General features: G+C 50.1%; 1 protein-coding gene across 2 annotated transcripts in view; it reads right to left on the reverse strand.

The window, feature by feature from the left end:
* LOC125012341 (zinc finger SWIM domain-containing protein 6) overlaps nt 1-19233 on the reverse strand; it is a 46249-nt gene that overhangs the window by 24854 nt on the left and 2162 nt on the right. The gene's annotated exons all lie outside the window — the stretch shown is intronic.

The raw sequence follows: 19233 nt of genomic DNA on the forward strand, positions 1-19233 counted from the left end.
GGACTCCCACTCTTATTTCAGGGAGGAGAGACCTCGACTAAGACCTGCAGCTCCTTCAACATACATCTGCCGTGACGGAAGAATGCTGCCTTTATACGCTCCCTATAAAACAAGATTGAGCCTCCCACATGAAGGCAGTCGGCGGGGATCAGGGCCGGCCATGAAAGGTCTGCTTGCCTAAGCACAAAAGTGCCCAGTGTTCCAAAATCTCCGAACTAAATTAGATTGAGCAACATACATATATTTCCGCAATCAAATTAAGATTCCAAGTCAATGGAGAAAATTCAGGCCCAGCAGTGGGAAGGTCATTAAGTTTATTGGCTGAATTGGTTCATGAGTGACTGTCACCTAAATCTAATATGGCACCGTGCAGTTCAGACAGCACTCATCCGTTGTGTTTGTGCGCGTGCTGGTGCGTGTTTGCGATCGAGTCTGAATACATGATGGATTTCAGCAGGGGGAAACAAGATGAAACAAATGGGCCGGTGTGAAAGCAAGTCAACAAAGGGAAAGAGGGAGAAACAGAGAGAGCAAATAGATATTTAAGGCCCATTCGCCTGCGAGGATTCACTTTAGCCTTGCACATTAATCAAATTACCTCATGAGCTGCAGACAGACGGAGAGCAACACCTAAATCTGACTCAACCCTGCCAGAGCTACTCTGATCCGGGCGAGGACCACCTGCAGTAGTTTGAACTTTAACGCAGGATTCCACTCCGTGTTGACCAAAGACAGCCTGTTAAAACCTTTTCGGAGAAAAAAAGACTATTGGACTGGAATCCAATCCGTTTGGTCGGATTGAAACGAGAGGCCCCAGTGAAAGGAGATCTGAACCACGGCTGAAGAAAAGTAAGGCTGTGGCGCAGGTCGGGGAAGGGTTGGGAATTGCTGGGCAACCCCCAACTGTAACACTCCATCCCACCCACCGCCAAAGGAGCATTTGCCTCAAAGCGGCTCCTTGAACTGGCCCAATTAATAAGGTTACAAAGACAAATACAAGGCCTTTTTAGTGTCTTAGAGGGGAGGCCTCTCTGAGTAACAATACATGCATGCCTGTGTGGTCCTATAAGGAAGAACCCATACGGAGACTATAAACAGATCAGTGCTATTCTGCAGGAGACCTTGCTCCGGGCGAGTGTGTGCATGTGTGTGTCCTAGGTGTGGGACAGGCTGGAAAAACACAACTGAGCTCCAGGGGGGCGGCCATATTTCTGCCTTAAACCCCACTGGTGAACCAAAAAGCCCTTTTTTCTCTCCGGGTGCGTTTTCATCACCCCGCACATTCACACAAACACACACACACACACCAACACACAGTCCTTCGCAGCCTGAACGCCGATCTAGACAGACACAAACGAGCATAAATTAATGTTTTGAGATATTCTATGAATTTCAATGCTTTTACTTCCGCTTGAGATTCTGACAGCAAAATCTGAATGCTAATCATAGGGATGGGAGGGAAAGAAGATCGGTGTGTGTGTGTGTGTGCGTGAGCGTGAGCGATGACGGCTGTGTGGATGATTGGAGTTGTCATCAGCTGGCGGTTGAAATGACAGTCGACTACTGGGCTGCTGCCACTTAGTTGCCACGCGGCACATCAGGAATGACTTGCAATTTTCTAACTATCACTTTCAAAATGGATTCTAATTTTGCTGGATTGGGCCTGTCAGGCAGAGCTGGTGTTACTCCCCTGCTGACTGATCCCAAAGGTTCAGAAAGCCGACCTTCACGGAGAGACAGCGGAGCCTCCGCTCGGGGAAGGGAGCGAGACGGGATGAAGTGATAACCAAGAGTGGCCCTGATTGCGAGGAACCTTAAATTCCTCTTTCTGGATCTTCTCTTAGAGAATCAGCAGGGGTGAAATGCCGTTAAAAGGGTTGGTTTGTTTGCCTTAGCAGTAAATAGGAAGCTGGAGCCAGCAGTTGGTCGGTGTAGCTTAGCTTAGCTTAGCGAAAAGACTGAGAACTTGGAGTAAATCAAGCCTGACGCCTTTCAATGGTAAATAAACCATTATATCCAAATCCATTATATGCAGCTAAGACAGGTTTTAGTTAACACTTGGCTTATTTGCCAGACAAACAACAATTCCTTGTTTCCCTGCTGGTAGGTGGATTATGTCACATTTAGAGCCATGCTAGCTGTTTACCCCAGGGTTTAACATCCATGCTGAGATAAACCTACATAAACCAGCTGCAGACATTAGCTTCATCTTCACTGTACAAACAGGAGTGCTACTTCCGTCTCCTCGTGCAGCTCTTTCAAAAACACTGATCAGCCATAACATTATGACCAACTAATATTGTGTAGGTCTCCCTTGTGCCTCCAAACCAGTTCTGACTCATCAGAGAATGGACATGGGCCTTCTAACAACAGCATATTGTTAGCGAGGGTCCTTACATACCCATGGGTTGAGGTGAGGGGCCTCAGCGGATCAGCCTTGTTCCAGTGCATAACCCAGATACTTGATCAGTTTGGGATCTAATGAATGCGGAGGCCAGGTCGACACCTTGCGCCATTTTTCATGTTATTTTAGTCGTTCCTAAACAGTGTTTGTGCGTGCATCCTGCTGGGAATCTGAAGTGGGGGTGTCTGGTCTGGTCTAGGTTGGTGGAACATGTATAAAGTAACACTAATGCCAGGCGCAAAAGTTTCCCAGCAGAACATTGCACACTGGTTGATCGGTGTGGCTGCACACAACATGTGTCACGACTAGCGACTTATAACATGAAAAAAGATGTTATTATTGTCCCGTACAACTAACGATTTAAGGTTTTGGTCTAAAATCCCCATTAAATGTAATTTAAGAGGAGCACCTGTTTGGTATTGGGCGAGGTGTCTGTTTAGTCGCTATTAAACAAATTTCTGTCACCGGAGGAGCAAGCAGCCAGCTAATTCCGCCTCCCGCCTGTACATTAACTATACATTATCCCAATCCGTGTGCAAGGTTCATTAGTGTGAATGAAATTACAGCTGGCTGGAAATGAATGTGCGTAATTAGCAGAGGTCTGTCCCAGCAGAGCCACGTAAGCTATAGATGGAGGTAATGGGATCCATTGAAAAGCCATTGTCTGCTACTTCAGCACTAGAGTATCTTTGTAATGACAAACCTATAGAGTCAGGACATCACAGCAGCAGGTTTCCGTGAAGGAAACCGAGTCTGGATCTGGCCTTGTTTTGGCTTAATATATTAAGAATAAACAAAGAATAAAGGCAATTCAGTTTTCACAGATCTTGGCTTTGTGTATTTGTTGGCGTTTATGTATAATTTGCAATCAATCACATTGAAACAAATCCCATTTTTTAGCGGATGTCAGAACTGATTACAGATGCGTTTCGCTCGCTTAATTCGAGCTTTGACCCACAAATTCTTTGGTAATTAATCTTTTTGATCAAGCAGTTTTCCAAAAATATGCCTGGACATGAAAGCTGAAACATAACCAAAAAGGCCAAAACCAGAACAAAATATGTCCGAGAGATTCCGCGACGCTAGCAAAGCGCACGGACAAAAAAGCCACTGTGAAAGCTAAAGTGGCTGAATTTATTTGCATATGAAAATAGCCGGGCGCTAACGGCACCCGCCTGAAAACTACCGCATGACTGTGTGCGCACATGTTCGAGTATGTGCGCTTTTAGGTTCACTTCTCCACGCCAGGAAATAACCTTACACTCTTTACCCTTCCCATTTCGTTTGGAAAGTCACCCGACATACTCCAGCAGACACATGCACGCACACGCTACACACACACACACACACACACACACACACACACACAACCCAACCCTCTGACACACACTCATGATGCCTTCATGCATGCACGCATACTGGCTTCAGTGACTCCCTGCAGTCAACCTCCTTCTGCTCACAAACAGCCCCACCTCTTTCCTTTTTCTCTCTCCAATAACTAACTCCTCCTCCGTTCCCCCCTCCCATGACACACACACACACACACACACATACACACTCAGAATGTAGCCTAGCCCTAAGCTGACCCGTTGTGTGTACTGACGTCACACACTAGACAAGGGGAGGCATCATTCCAGACAAACACACACGTGCACATACCCACACACAAACACTAACACACATACACACACACACACGCGCACACACACACACAGGGCCCAGCCGAGGGGGAAGCTGCATTCCAGCACAGGCACACAAACACACATCACCACGCCTGGCAGTTGGAAGCATGGGGAGTGCTCAGCTGTAGCGGGGAGGCGGGGAGGACGGTGAAGGGGGGTGTGGGGTGTGTGTGTGGGGGGGGGGGGGGTGTTGGGTTGGCAGAGGGGAGGGGGAGTTTCGGAGAAGGGAGGAGGGAGGGAGAGATGGCTCTGAGCCAGTGTTCCTCTGAGCTCAGCACTTCCCTTTTCAGCTCCAGCCAGCCGCCAGTTTGCGTAACGCAGCCCGTGGAGCCATGCTTGCTCGCGTTTAACCCCTTCCTTCCTGGAGTCACTGAGGTCACGCTTGCCGCTCTCCGCTCGCCGCCACACACCACATCCTGGTCTAGGCCCCGAGCTCAGCACACAGGCCCGCTCACTCATACTTCCACATTATTACCTGACACAGACGGAAGCAGATGCATGAGTAAACACTACAAAGTTAACCTTTTCGCTTCCCTTTCCACTGCGGCGGCTGAACAAGCACATGCGTCTTCAGCGTCAGGTGACGATGAGAACCTCGTCTGAATCTGAAAAGGGAGGCGGCCTGTCTGAGAGCGACCTGGATTTGCAGTGATAGCTCTCTTTGAAGACAAGACAAAAGGCACGGCAAACACTAAAATACACACGTTAATTTGCCGCTGATGAATGTGCAACTGACACACACGCACCACCACCTTCGCGCAGATTTGTTTGGACGTGTAACGCAGCACAGGTGGGGGCTATTTTTTTTCCATTTACATTCAGCCGGATATCTCTCGACCTTCCAGGAGCTTATGTAGGCCAAAGTGTCCACTCGGCACACAGACACGCGAGGTCTCGTACATCAAATGTGTCCCCCCCACCACTCCACCTCTCTCCAGTGAAAAAAAAAAATAAAAAAAAGTGTCATAGCTCACACTAACCACACCAGACAGTGTCCACCGTGGCAGGGTGGGCAGAGCCGGGGCGGGGGGCAGTGGGGGGCGACGGAGGGAGGAGGGGAGGTTCTCTCACATTTAATATCCCTTGACGCGCGTCATCCAGCATCTCTCCAGCAGCCGGGGAGCCTGTGTCAAATCCTTGCCCCTATCAAAGACGCCGCGCACACGTACAGAGGACGCACCTTGTCTGTGCACACACACACACAAAACAAAGGCAACCCAAAGACAAATCTCTCAGCCACCTGGCGCCGTTGCAGAGAACGGGAATAACCGGGATGAAGACAAGTGAGGGGGAGAGAGAAAGAAGGGGGGAGGGAGGGGGTGAGGGTGGGAGAGAAAGGTTGAATGCGTCTCAGTTGAATCGAGGTGGTCGATTCACTTGCCCGCGGGCTATTCCTGTAAATATTGACGTTGATGTTAGCACCACTCTCTTAAGGATCAGCTATAAAGCAAGGGGGTTAGATTTACTCCGTGCAAACTGTAAGCATCTAAAATCACACGCTACGCTCGGCCTTTCCCCGAGTGTTGAGGGGAAACGACGAGAGACTCTCAGGGTGAAGAGCCGCAACCACACTAGGGAACCGAGCCCTCTCGGTAGGTTCACATCTCACTCCTCTCCCGCTCCGCTTCCGCCTCTGGATGGTTAAGGTTTCCACTCTCGGGCTAAAAGCAGGCGGCCGACATCAAAAACCTTCCGAGAGACCCCCATTTCCCAGAAACGTCTCTCGTTTCATGTAAATAGCCGCCTCTCGTGGCTACATTGAAACAAATTGCACCCTGCCGGACGAGAGGGAGACGACATTCACCCTGCAGCCCCTTTTGTTGACATCTGTATGAGTTGCCATGACGACACATGTCCGTACGTACGCGCGCGTTCGCGTCCGGGGGGGCGGCTGTGTTTGTGGGGGCACACACTGTACGTAGATGTGGGCAAACACAGGCGAGCAGATCCGCACAGACGGAGAAAAAGACGCAAATACTTCTCTCGTTCTTTGTCAAATGCACACAAGCAAAGCTGCACGAAAGCTCCCAAAGAATAACACGGGAACGTGACCGAAACCCGGATTCGCGTTAAGAGTCCGGCTGCCGTGTGTCCTTGCAGGGGACTGCGGGCAGGGAGGCCTACTGCAAATCATTCTCACCGAACTAATCCAACTGTGACAACACCTTTTTCAAAAACCCCCCCCAGAGGATCGCGCGTGTCCAGTCAACTGGGCAATAATCTGCAAGAGGAATGCAACGACGCCTGAATTAATCCTCCTCAATGGGATCACTACTGCTCTGTGGGCAATAGTCTCAATCCTTCTAACTTTGCAAAAATAATTACTGTGATTGTCCGCGCACTCAGAGCATCTCCAGATTATTTGGTTAAATTTGCTCAAATTAGCATTTTCATAGATGACAGAAGAACGGGCATATCCCGCCGCAATTATGTTGATTATAACTCTTCAGAGACTTGTCAAGTGAAGGACTATGTCACCTCTGAGGCCACATTAAAACAAAGGCCAACTGCTTTGTTTACATTTTACTATGTGCTTGTACTTTGAGATGCTCATTATGTTCATTTGAGATGCCAGACTGCTGAAGGACGTCAGTGCAGGGGGCCCTGACTGGGGATCAAGGGGTGGGGGGTTGGGGGGTGTAGGGCACAACCGAAGGGGGGCACTCGCTCCGCCACCGCAATACATGAAATTGATTGTCGGCATATTAATCGTAAGGAGAGAAAAATAATGTGTGTGCATGTGTGTGAGAGAATTCCCTTCCCGTGGGCTAGTCAGCATTCACCCATGAAGTAGGTCAGTGAAATTTGCCCAAATTAGGTCAGCGGCAGTCAATGGGTGCCATCCGAACAAGAGGAAGAATAAACGAGAGAGAAAGAGGTTAGGTGAGCAGAACCAAGCGGCTTACTTCATCTTAGGCTTAATACTTACTTAATTACCAAAACTGAAGCTTAGCCCCCAAAGCAGAGAGAGTTCTCCGCGAATTCAAGCCCACCACTACTTCCACAGTCCCCGGTATCAGAATCAGCGAGCATCAAAAGCCAGCCTTGATTGAAAACGCTTTGGAAAAGCAGTCCGATTCGGTTACAGAGCTTAGGTCTGATTATTTAGCACCCCTCCTCCTCACTCTACGCCCTCTAGCTGTTTGGATGGTGGCTTCTTTGTCATATGCCTCTGTTTCTTCTTATTCGTTCCCCCCCTTTTTTTTGTTTTTTTTAAAAAAAGAAAAGAAAATCACATCTTGGGAGAGGTTGTCGTTGCCTTGTTGGCAATAAATGGCGGAACACAAGAATCTTTGAAGTCAGAGGCACATCGTGATTCGCTTTCATCGTCCCTCAACTGTCAGTCAACGGGGGAAAACGTGACTCCAAAGGAAAAACTTTTGCTGCTTTTCCCCCCCTTCAATTTCCTCTCCGCACATACACACAAATCCAAAGCACAACAACAAACAGTGACAACAGAGAAAGGATCCGCGTTGGGCATTAGGCAGACAGGAATAATTGCAAGTTTTTTTTTTGTTTTTTTTTTTCCCACAGAAGATTCTGATGATGGTGCAAACAATCTCGAAACTTCCTCCTGCCTGAGCTTCATTGGCCGGCTTCCACTTAAAGAGAAAGTGCATTCCACTGTAGCTGCGGGGTGCACTCTGGACTTTAGCCTGTCAGCCCTCGGCCGCTCGTTTCCGAGCAGTTGGGTGTCAGGGAGGAGGAAGAGCATTGACATGTGTCTTCTGCGGGCAACGTCTGCTCGGAAGAGTGATGCCGAAACTCGGGCCTGGACCTAATCACACGGGCCCCGCTCCCTCGCTCTGACAGCCGCAGAGGAAGGGAGGGGGGACAAAGGCTCCCGTCCCTGGGCAGCGATCAAACTTGAGCCCCCGGCTCGCCTGGAGATGTGACAAGGCCCACTTCCCCTTTCCCTGCTTTTCCCCATCCTCCCCCTGCTGCCAATCATGTGTCATATGCTTCACGCTTTCGCACGACGCACGCACGCACGCTTTTGTGCGCGGGGCGTGGAGGGAGCGCACATGAACGAGGAGACGAAAAAGACACACACACACACACACACACATGGAGTCGGGGAGCTCCACGGGAAGCGCCGAAGCCAGGAACGACCAAATGCACAAGCAGAGCGTGGCTTGGAGTAAAAAAGCGAGCTGCAATGAGTTACAGTGACTAACGTTACTAGCCAGAGAGAGAAAGAAGCCTGGCTACAGAAGCTGGGTATAGGAGCCAGAGAACTGAACTGCAGCCAACCTGGATGAGGCCTCAGTCCAGATACGTTGGGACAGTACCAGGGGCCCGGCTACAGCCTGTCAAAGCAGGGAGGAGGGAGGAGGGAGAGCAGATGAATTAGCAAGAAATACAGAGTGAAAAAACAGAAAAAGTAGAAGAGAAAGAGGGCAGGCTTATAGGCACAACGGAGGGAAAGAAAGAGAAGGGTTTTGAGGCTTTTCAGCTTCGAAGTGGGATGGTTGGAGGGAACCGCTGAGAGTCGGCCTGAGCTGGAGCCGAGGCTCAGAGGCAGGGCCAGGGCTGAGCTGGGGTTGCTGAGAGAGGAGCCAGGGCTAGGGGCCAGAGCAGGGAGGGAAGGAGGGGCAGGGGAGGGGGGGGGGGCTGAGAATAGGAGGAGGTTGTGGCAGAGCTGGGGCTTGGGGCCGGTGCCAGAGCCAGGGGCCCCAGCTTTAGATTTAGTCAGCTGTTCCCCTGGCCAGCAGCTGGAAGGACGCACGGAGAGAAACAGGGAGGGGAGGTAACGAGGGAAGACAGCACGGAGACATCATGGGAGATTTTTTAACTGGGAAACGGAAAGTGAGAGGCGATGGAGAGGAGTGAGAAGGGGGGGAAAAAACAGCGCGGCGATGGAGAGGAGAGAGGAGAGAGGAGAGAGAGGGGGGACGGCGGTGGTGGAGGTTTGGAAAGAGGACAGTGGAAAAGCCATTAGATTCCTATGAGAGAGAAAACAGCGCTGAGAGCAGACAGACTGACAGAAGGTGGTTAAGGCTCACTGGCTTTGCAACCAATCTTCCCTTCCTCCCTTACTGGTGCTGCTGCTCCCTCATTCCTTTATTCCCTCCCTCCATCCGTCCGTCCATCCGTCCATCCGTCCGTCCGTCCACCTCCTCTCTCCGCCACTAGTGAGCTATTCTCCGGCTACCTCCTCCTCTACCGGTTGTGCCTCACCAACAGCCCCGCTATTCATTACGCACGACCTGCAGCCATGACCCTAAACACAGCGATCCCAAACAGGTGCCGCACGCACACACAGCAGCAGCAGCAGCAGCAACAGCAACAGCAACAGCAGAGGAAGTCACACATAACACTGGAGGGGGAAGAATCAGAAACAGGGAGTGCAGGCAGAAGGCTCGAAGTGAGAAGGGAGAGAGCTGCTCGGCGGCCGCCCGAGAAAGCACTGCGAGGGGACCTGCGAGGAAAAAAGGATGGAAAAAATAAAAAGCTCCGAAAATGGGAGGAAAAACGACGCAATTAAAGCAGAGCGCGTACACCCTTTGTTTCCATAAAAGTGGCGAAATGAGATTTGGAGTAGGGTGAGTGAGAGCGAGGGGCGAGGGTTTGCCATGGGGCAAGCAGCCGCTGCTAGCAAAGCACTTTATGGCCTATTATGTTCCATTCAGATGGACCAGGCGTCTGGGATAAAAGCATTTAGTCTGTGCCTCAGCGAGTGACTCAGCACTTGGAGCCTTTGCAGGTGGACCCCTCCATAATTACACAATGCATATCAATGAAGTGGCCCACTCATGCATATGGATCGCTCACTCCCACACCTATACCTAGTTTCTTTTTCCTCCTCCTCCTCCTCCTCCTCCTCCTCCTCCTCCTCCTCCTCCTCCTCCTCCTCCTCCTCCTCCTCCTCCTCGTCCTCCTCCGCCATCTTTTCGCTCCTCAACCTTTCCCACCTCCTTGTGGAAACACTCTACCTCTCCGTTGTTTATTGTTGAACTGAAGTAACTCCAGCTGCTCGTCTGTATGAGAGACTTGATCGAAGACAGCATCGGCCGGGGCAGGATATCAGAGGAGTCGGGAGGAAATGAATGGGAACGGTGCGCTTCGAAAATAAACAAACAGCCTATCAAACGCAACCCTGTGCACTTTTCTTGCACTGCATCACCACGTGAGACCTTTCCTCAAAATCAGGGGAAGGCATTTCTGCCACGGCCGCGGCGGCCGATCCACCTCCTCGCCTCCCTTATCCTCTCATTTAGTGTTGAGACGGTAGACAGCCCCCCGCCCCACCACCACCACCCTCCTTCTCCACCTCCTCCTTCTATTGCTTCCTCTCCATCACTCTCTTGTCTCTCTACGGCTCTACCTCCACCCATCTGCCCTTTCCTCTTCGTTCTACCTCCGCGCCGCTCCATCCCCTGCTCTGCTCTCCTCCCCCCTCGGTGGTGGTTAATGGCACAGGGATCCAGTGTGGAATATAGATCAGTGCGAGATGGATGGGGCACCAGGAGCTCCGGCCAGTCCCGTAGGTCCCAGACCAAAGATTAACTAAATATTAGCTGACAGGAAGAGAGAGAGGCAGGGACACAGCTGCAGCTGCTAGGGCCACTGCTGGCAGAACAAACGACAGAGTCTGTTTTTAACCCCATTTGCTCTTGGGAGGGAAAGAGGCGCGCGCGATAAACACACAGGAGATGCAAAAAATACACACAACACGTCGGGGGCAATCGTATTGCCATGCACGCGTACGCACATGCTATCAGAGGCACCCCTGGAGAAGAAGTCCACTAATCACATTCTCTCCTCCCCCTCGCCTCCCTGCCAAGGCGGACCGCGAGAGTGAGGTGGTGGTGGTGGTGGTGGTGGTGGTGGTGGGGGGGAATAAATCTTTATTAGGCAATGTGTCCCTGCTTTATCGATCGCTTCGCTCCTTCCCTCCCCCTCCTCCCTCCTCCCTCTCCGCCCTCTCTCCTTCTCTCCCCTCCTTTTGTTATTTTAGGCGTGTGTCTGCCATCCACTTCAATTGACTAGGGGTGTACATCAGAGAGGACCATTACCCGTGTCTCCCCTGGCCGGGCTGTCACAGGGTGTGAGGGGGAGGGGGGAGGGGGGGGTTGAGGTGATGTAGCCACCCAGGAGGGACAGCTAGCCGGCTAACAACTGGCCAGACAGACAGACAGTCAGACAGACAGATAGGGAGGGTTTGGGCCTAGGATGCAGACAGCGGCAGACAGTCATCTTCAACAATGCCCGGTGACAACACTGGTTTCACGTAAGCCCTTATTGTTAAATGAGTTGAGCGAAGGCGCACACACACACACACACACACACACACAACCTGATTTATGGTGCTAATTTTCCACTAGAGTCCCTAATGGTAAAAAAAGTAGATCCTGTCTTTTCAATAAGGCTCACAATAAAGTACCCCGAAATACACATTTAATATGAATCTAGCCACTACAATGATGAAAAACACAGCCTAGCAACCCGATCGGTGCAATAAACATTCAAGACAACAACGGAATCCGATACGCGTATTAAATCGAATGACACCAGATGAACTCCTGAAAAAACGGTGGATGTTGAACACCCCAAAGGACGGTCCTCCGTGACTGGGAAACACGGGGTGAAGGGTCATTTTTAGAGAAAGACCTCAGAGCGAGCAGGCCAAGTCTCGTTCCGGTCATAACTCCATACGGTGATAAAGAGGGAGCATCTAAATGTAGAAACCATTGATAGCCCCCGAGGTCTGGATGCGGACTGCTAGCTCCGAGCACCGCGTACGGGGCAGGGGCTTAGCTAGCCAGCAAGCCTTCTTTAGGGAGTTCAGGCACCGGACGCACTATGGGAACATCTAGATAGGGACAGTGTAAATACAGTAATGGTTTCTATTGCTCCGGCTTGGGAAATGGAACTGGAAAATCAAGAACGGGAGAAACAGACACCATGAGAGCTTATAAACAAAAGGAAAAGAATGCACGAAAGAGAGGAAGGATAGGCAGGGTTTATTGAGTGATTACAACAAGAAAGTAAGATGACAAAGGGATGAAGGGCAGGGTTGAGGCGAGAGAAAGGGAACGAGCATATAAGAAAATGAGCAAGGAGGAGAAAGAAAGAGCTCCTTGAAGACAACTCTTTAGGAGGGCAAACTAAATTCTGCAGTCAGTTGAAAGCCTTTCTCTCCTTCCCTTTGAATCTTTCTCATTGTCTTTCTTTGTCTGTCTCTCTGTCTCTCATGCCTGGAGAGCTTTTCTAGCTCTATTCAGCCCCGTTCTGCCACAGAGCAATGAATGCATGTCTCACATGCCACACAGCCACGACATCGTTGGACCAGGCACAGCCAGAGGCACCTTACACTCACAGGACCTCCTCCTCCGCATAGCTCACACGGCACTTGAGCCTGCCGGGATAGAAGGGGGGGGGGGGGTTAACGCCTCCCCCTCCGCCCCTCTCAATATGGCTCAGATTCCCAATTGGACCACAAAAGGACGAAAAAAAAAAAAAAAAACTGGGCATATTCTTTGTCCGCTCCGTGACTGATGTTTCACGTGATGGATTGCTTATTGGGACGTGCAAAAGACACATTCACACATTCAATCAGGCAAGCAATCTTTTCCTTTAGTCGGGTGCTATTTATCGGAAAACAATAATGTGAGCACGGGTCCGTCTTTCAAGCAGAGCAATCAGCCACAGGAGGGACAGTCTGACCAGATCGACCTTTGACTTTAGTAAATCCCTAGGGGTCAAGTGAAGAGGTCAACATCGGGCCAGTCCAATGATGGGGGAGGGACCGGTCAATGAGTGACCGCCTCCGTCAAGAGTCCGCGTACGTGTGTGTGTTTGCGTGCGCACACGCGGCCCCGGGGTCAGCGGCAGGTAAAGCCCTCATGCTCTCGCTGTTGTTTATTCTAAGGCGCCTAGTCGCTGGCGCCCTGGCACCGCGAGGCACGTGCGTGTGCGCCTTAAAGCATGCGTGCAAGTGTGCGTGCGTGCGAAAAGTGGAAATGAGATAGGGTGGGAACGATGACAGACGGGAATGTCATCCACCCTCTTATCATTAACATGCCTCACCTTTATTCAGCCTGACACACACGGCCATAAACACCCTCGCCGAGCCATTAACACACAAAGTCACACACGCGCGCACGCTCATATTCATCCGCACGCGGATATAAGAAAAAAAAAAGCCAGCTGCAAGAATCCACCTTTATTTACAAAGCCGCGCAAGTATTTGGAGATAGATGTGAGGGAAATATGAAAGCAATGCAAGCAGAAGCAACAATGATTCGTTGGCGCGCCGTGCGTTCGTCTGGGATACGTGCAAATGACTGTCGTCGACTTATAGGCGACTTTCTACGGCCCCGAGCGAAGTGCACCGCAAGTATGTGCACACGCACGGAAATCGCTCGGACTGATCTGGCGTCTGGAAAAAAACAGCTGTTGACCAAACTGCACAGAAAGGCTCTGTTCTGGCAACAGTGGAGGCGTGTGTGCAGTCTTCAGCACATGCACCATGTTTATGTACATACATGTGAGGCGCACACACACAAACACACACACACACACACACGCTATACACATACCCTGAACCTTCCGCTGCAGTAAGCAGAGTCTTGGACTCCTTTGTGCTTATTTCAGCAGCCCATTGGTGCAAAGAGGAATTCATTAAAAGGAAAAAAAAAAAAAAGTGAAAGGGAGAATCAGATAGGAGAACGCTGAGTGCTGCATTCCCCTGTTGTTATTATTGCCAAATCGAAGAGAGGAGGGCGGCTGGTAATAAAAGTCATTAAATGAAATAGAAAAAACGTCTTTTAATAGGGCCTTGTCATTGTGGATTTAGTAGCCTTTCTATCGCCTGCTCCCTGCGTTAGCTTCCTGCACTGACAGAGAGGAGAGGGGCAGGAGCTCTGTGGAAGGAGGACTGGATTCCTAGACAGAGTCAGCCAGCCGAGGAGCTGTGCTGACGCACACCCAACAGCCACAGTCTGGGACAGGAGACAAGTCAAGCTGGAATGGGGACTGGGGCAGACGTTACAGAGCTCATGCTGGAACTTTATTACTTTAGCTGGTTTATTTTAACAAGGACCAACACATGCCGATCTTGTACACTGAGCGTCTCTGAAAACGAGCCAGGGCTAGCGTGCGGGGTTATTATGAAGAGAGGTATCTGGGCATCTGGTGATAGGTCTGGCAAAGTGGCAGGAGCGAGGCAGGCGGCTAGGGCTGGAGCTGGGAGCGGTGATTTAAGAGGGGCAGGGAGGAAACAGTCTGGGATCAGGAATGGGACTGGGACGGAGGCTGACTCCAGTCAGGTAGGCGAAGTGGAAATAAGGCACACAGGCATCAGCGCTAGCTCGAGGTGGTGAGACTGAATAAGAATCTTGGGCACGGCACTGGAAATGTGAAGAGAAGGAGACTGTTATACATAGCTGAGCGCTGAAGACGGAACATGTCTGGCTACAGGAAGTTCTAGCCTGTGCTGGGAATAATCTATCTAGAGGCACATTTGGGTCTGCAAATAGGATTGCTTAAGAATTCGAAGCCGAGGCCGTGACAAGCGCTGGCGTCTTCTGGGAAATGCTGACATGGTGGGAAGATGACACAGCTAGCAGGAGAGCCGGTGGTCACCTACGACTCAATGGGTGGAGCATGGGACATAGTTTGCTTTATGGGTTCCATCCCCGAATGGGCCACCCAGGCTGAAAACTGGCTCCGGTTATTCGGTTATCGGAGGCCTGAGCTGAAACTCATTATGAGCAGAATGAAACTAATTATCACATTCCAGATTTACAGTGATGCTTATACGACTTCAACTTTACATGGCGAATATTCCCTTCGACTAATTTTCCTGGACGCTCTCTGTCCCCCGATAACATCTAGCATCATCGGTATCGCATAATTAACACCGGCGATATTAATCTTGGATATCAAATGAGTTACACAACACCGCAATGTTTTGTGCAAACACTCGCACGGGCACATTTGCATGCACAGGACACGCACACAAAGGGGGGAGACCAAGCGAACGTGTTTCCATTACACAACAGCTGAAAGGTATCCTATCTTCTTTCCATTCAACCGACATAATGGGACAAAGGCCTGGAATCCGCTTCTCTCAGTCTCTCAGACTCACACAGGCCGAGACGGAGAGGGAGAGAGCACTTTCTCTAAGGACTCCATGTCTCTTCACATGGATGCAGTTGCCGCCCCCCCTCCCCTCTCTCTCTCTCCCTCTTGGACAGCCAGATGTTTACACTAGCTCTAGGCTCAGCCATGTTTCCATGACGATACAAGCCCAGGGTTAGTCACATGCCAAGGGATGGACCTGAGGCACCGGATCCAGGATCATTGCTCCATCAGCGCTCTCACCTCGGAGCCTGATCCACAGAGGACATCTGATCAAGGTTTGCTTTCACAGATCCCCCTAAAAGGTGCGCTAATAGCATCCAACACTCACAGGGGAATATATTTATACATATTTTTTAAAAAAAAGCTGTGAGTTGTATCGTGCCCGAACTCCTCAAAGTTCTTATGCCACAAGCCGAGCCTTTTCAAACACACCGGTTTGCTGGCATGTTCGGGAGCGCTCCGTCTTGTGGGCTCACTCTCGACGGGCATCGTAAAAAGATAAAGGAACTCTCTAACCTAACAGGGAAATAAGAGCAGATCCACCCACATGAAAAGAAGCAGCCCACACACAAACAGAAAGAATAAGCCCTCACCCGGCAAACAAACGCCGCTTTGCCTGATAGCGTCTCGGAGACGACATGCTCATGCAAGATTTCGCATCTTGAATTCTGCACCTTCGTGGACAAAATGCTTGAAATATCGACGCGGGTTCTCAAGAAGCCCTTTGAAAGGCCTTGTGAATTCTTACTTCAAAAACAGTACGGAGGAAAAAACGCGTTTGTACTCGGTTCCTTCAACTTGTGGCACAGATTTCTCCTTGGCGTTCGGCTTCCAGCTCCGTCCCATAAACGAGAACCTCGTAGTGTGCGCAGGTATTCTTTTTTTGTATCAGCCCTTTTGTTTTCATCAGCCCTGTACTATTGTAGATGATCTCTTACGTCACCGAGGTTCGGCTTTAACACCAAGCACTTACGTGATGCAAAGTCAGAATAAAAATAACTTCGCCCTGCAGCTCCTCTACTGACACGGCACCTGTAATGATTTTAAGAAGCTAGACACACAATTTAGAAAAAGCCAGGGCTGCGATACTCTCCATCTGTGGCGGTTCACGGGTTAAAAAAAACAAACAAACAGGGAACCACCCGCCTGGTTGTTATTTCATTGTTTCATTGACATCATGATAAAAAGAGGGTGAGAGAGAGAGAGTAGATGACGCAGAAACCTAATTAAGATTCTCCCGAGCGTGAACAAATTAACCTGAGTTATGAGCATGCAGTAGCAAAAGTCAGACAAACACACACACACACACACACACACCAATTTGTGTCTGAAATAGGTGGAGCAGGGATGGATGACATTCACACTCAAACAGGCATGACTGCCACGGACACTCTGGAGTTATTTTAGGAAGGGGAAAGGCAAAATATTACAGGATATCTAGTCCAACAATGCCGTCATGGAAAGAAACACCTAAATAGTCGGTAGGATATGCGCATCTACTTTAATTATAGTTGAATTTAAAGCAGCCTCCGAGTGTCCACCTCATCACTCGGATTTGGGGCAGCAGCATGGTAAAATGACATGCATTTTCCGTGCGAAAAATTAGACTAACAAGGGGAGCTGGATAAATAGGTCGTAGCATGTAGCCTATGCTAATGACGTTGCAGAGAGCGACATATGCCAGGCATCAGTATGTCACTCCTTAGGGACATGGGGCTTACGGTAACAGGATAGTAAGACTGAGTGTGTGTGTTGGGTGTTATGTTTTTTTTTTTTTTACCTCGTAGCATAAACCCCGGAGGTAGACATGGGGTGGGGTGGGTGGATGGGTGGTAGGAGAAATATACGAGTATGACGGGGTCAAGGGGAGGAGGAGCAGCAGGACGGACCATGTTATGAATAAATGAGAGCGGGGGGGGGTGCACTTGACCCAGACTCGAGGACTAAAACAGGAAGGAGGGTAATGAAGTGCAAACATGCTTTGTCATGCCATGCTAGAGCCATAGGATTAGAATTCTATAATTAGAGGATGGGGCACCATAATGCTAGCCTTCCTTTCAGCGCGACGAGCCTCCGAGTCTAAATTACACAAGGGCACCGGGGAACAGATGCTGTGATCACAACGGGCAGGTCGGGAAGTCTTCCACGCCGGCGTGATTGACAAGCTAAAGAAATTCTGAACTTGGCTCGCCGGTGAGATTTACCGATATGTCTGTGATCAGCTCGAGACGGCGTAATTTTTTCTGACAGACAGCTGCCGTTAGGGGACGGTTCTTCAAAGCAGCATGTATATTTAATTCGAATCATTTGGAGCTTCTGATGTATTATTACACACCGAACCTTTTTTTTTTCTTTTTTCCTCCTCCGTACAGGTCGAGGGTTGGGAGCGCGTTCCTCTACCTGCTCGACGGCCGGCGAATTCATCACAGAGGGGCCGGAGCCGGGCTGTTATAAAACTGCTATAACCCGGGAGCAGCGGACTGCCAGATAACACTCGCGTTCACATATGAATATTTATCTTGAAGGCTGGCATTGGAACAGATGAGCTCGCATGGGAGAAAGAACAACCCATCCATCTCACTCTCTCCTCTTTTTCCGCGCTTCATTCTTTACTTTCGTTGCGTCCCCCTTCTCCCGCAATCACCATTTCAATGCTTCTTTCCCCCTTTTTGCATTTTCCACCCACACTCTCCCTCCAGGCTTCCCCTCTTTTTCTTGATATCGCCCGATCTATTGCTCTTCCCCTAAGAACGTCGACACCCCCCCCTCCCCTCCATCCGTTCCTTCCATTGCACTGATGTATGGAAAGAGGTGGAGGAGGGAGGGGATGGGGGGTGAAAAAAGGGGAAAGCGTGTGATTAATGTCTTTGAGAAAAAGATAAATAATCACAGGAGACTGGGGGCTGGTAGTTGGCCTTAGGGGAGTAAATATGGAGAGTTTTATAGCTGCTCGCTAGGGAGGGAAGGAGGCGGAGGAGGAGACAGGAGGGGAAGGAGAGGAACACAGCGACAGCAGATCCATTCAAGTATATTAGCTCCCCCCCACCCCCCCATACACAATAACCTCCGCATCTATTCTATCGCTCTACTGTCTTTCATCATCAACACTGAATCCCATCCCACTGACAACACACACGCACAAGAAGCCACACAAAGCATGCACGCTTGTGTGCGCACACACACACACCCTCCTTTTTTTTCCAGCCCTGACCCACTGTATGTGTTTGATGGGCCAATACATGTGGTGTGTGATGTGGTTGACAGCCCCCTCCCATGCTGCCCTGCTTTTAAGCCCTCATCCTCCAGTGGCTGCCTGTCCCCTGGAGTAGATTGCATCTTTTATTTATCATTTTCTCTTCCGTGGCTTTATCTTCCACCGGCTAAAAAAGAAATAAAAAAATAATAATAAGAGAAAAAGAAAAGAAAAAAACCATTGTGGGGTGAAAATTGCAATCAGCATAACATGCCCTCCTCCTGCTGTGTGCTCGCCTGTCATTCTCCACTCTCTGCGAGCATGCCTGGATGAGACTGACAGCCCATGCAGGCGAAGACAGACACACACACACGCACACACACACACACAGGCGCATGTACGATCCCCCTCTGTGTTTATCATCCCCCACCCACACACATGCACACACTGACACATATTTTTTTCTCCTTCTTTTTTGTTCCTATCGCACACACACACACACACAAAATAAAACACATGCATGTCCACAGAAGATGACCCCATCGGCCCTTTTGTCACTCATTTGAGACTATTTTCGAAAGCGCACACACACACACACACACACATCTCCTCGCTGACGCCTCGCACTTTTCATTTTACCCCGTGCTGAGCGTTCAGCTTCCTAAAGCCCCAAAAGAGTGAGCACATAAATGAGCCTAATGCTGGGGAATCTGGTAAACAGGCCAGAGAGGGTGGGAGAGCTGCCTGCCTGTCTGCCTGCTCCATGGCTACTATTGTGCACTGCACATTCTCTGAGCCCACAAGAGCTGAAGCCATCTCCACACAGATTCTTTGGAGGAATAGTAAGCCAAGAAGTGAGAGAG

Source organism: Mugil cephalus, chromosome 8 (genome assembly GCF_022458985.1).
Source record: "Mugil cephalus isolate CIBA_MC_2020 chromosome 8, CIBA_Mcephalus_1.1, whole genome shotgun sequence".
In the NCBI taxonomy this organism is placed as follows: domain Eukaryota; kingdom Metazoa; phylum Chordata; class Actinopteri; order Mugiliformes; family Mugilidae; genus Mugil; species Mugil cephalus.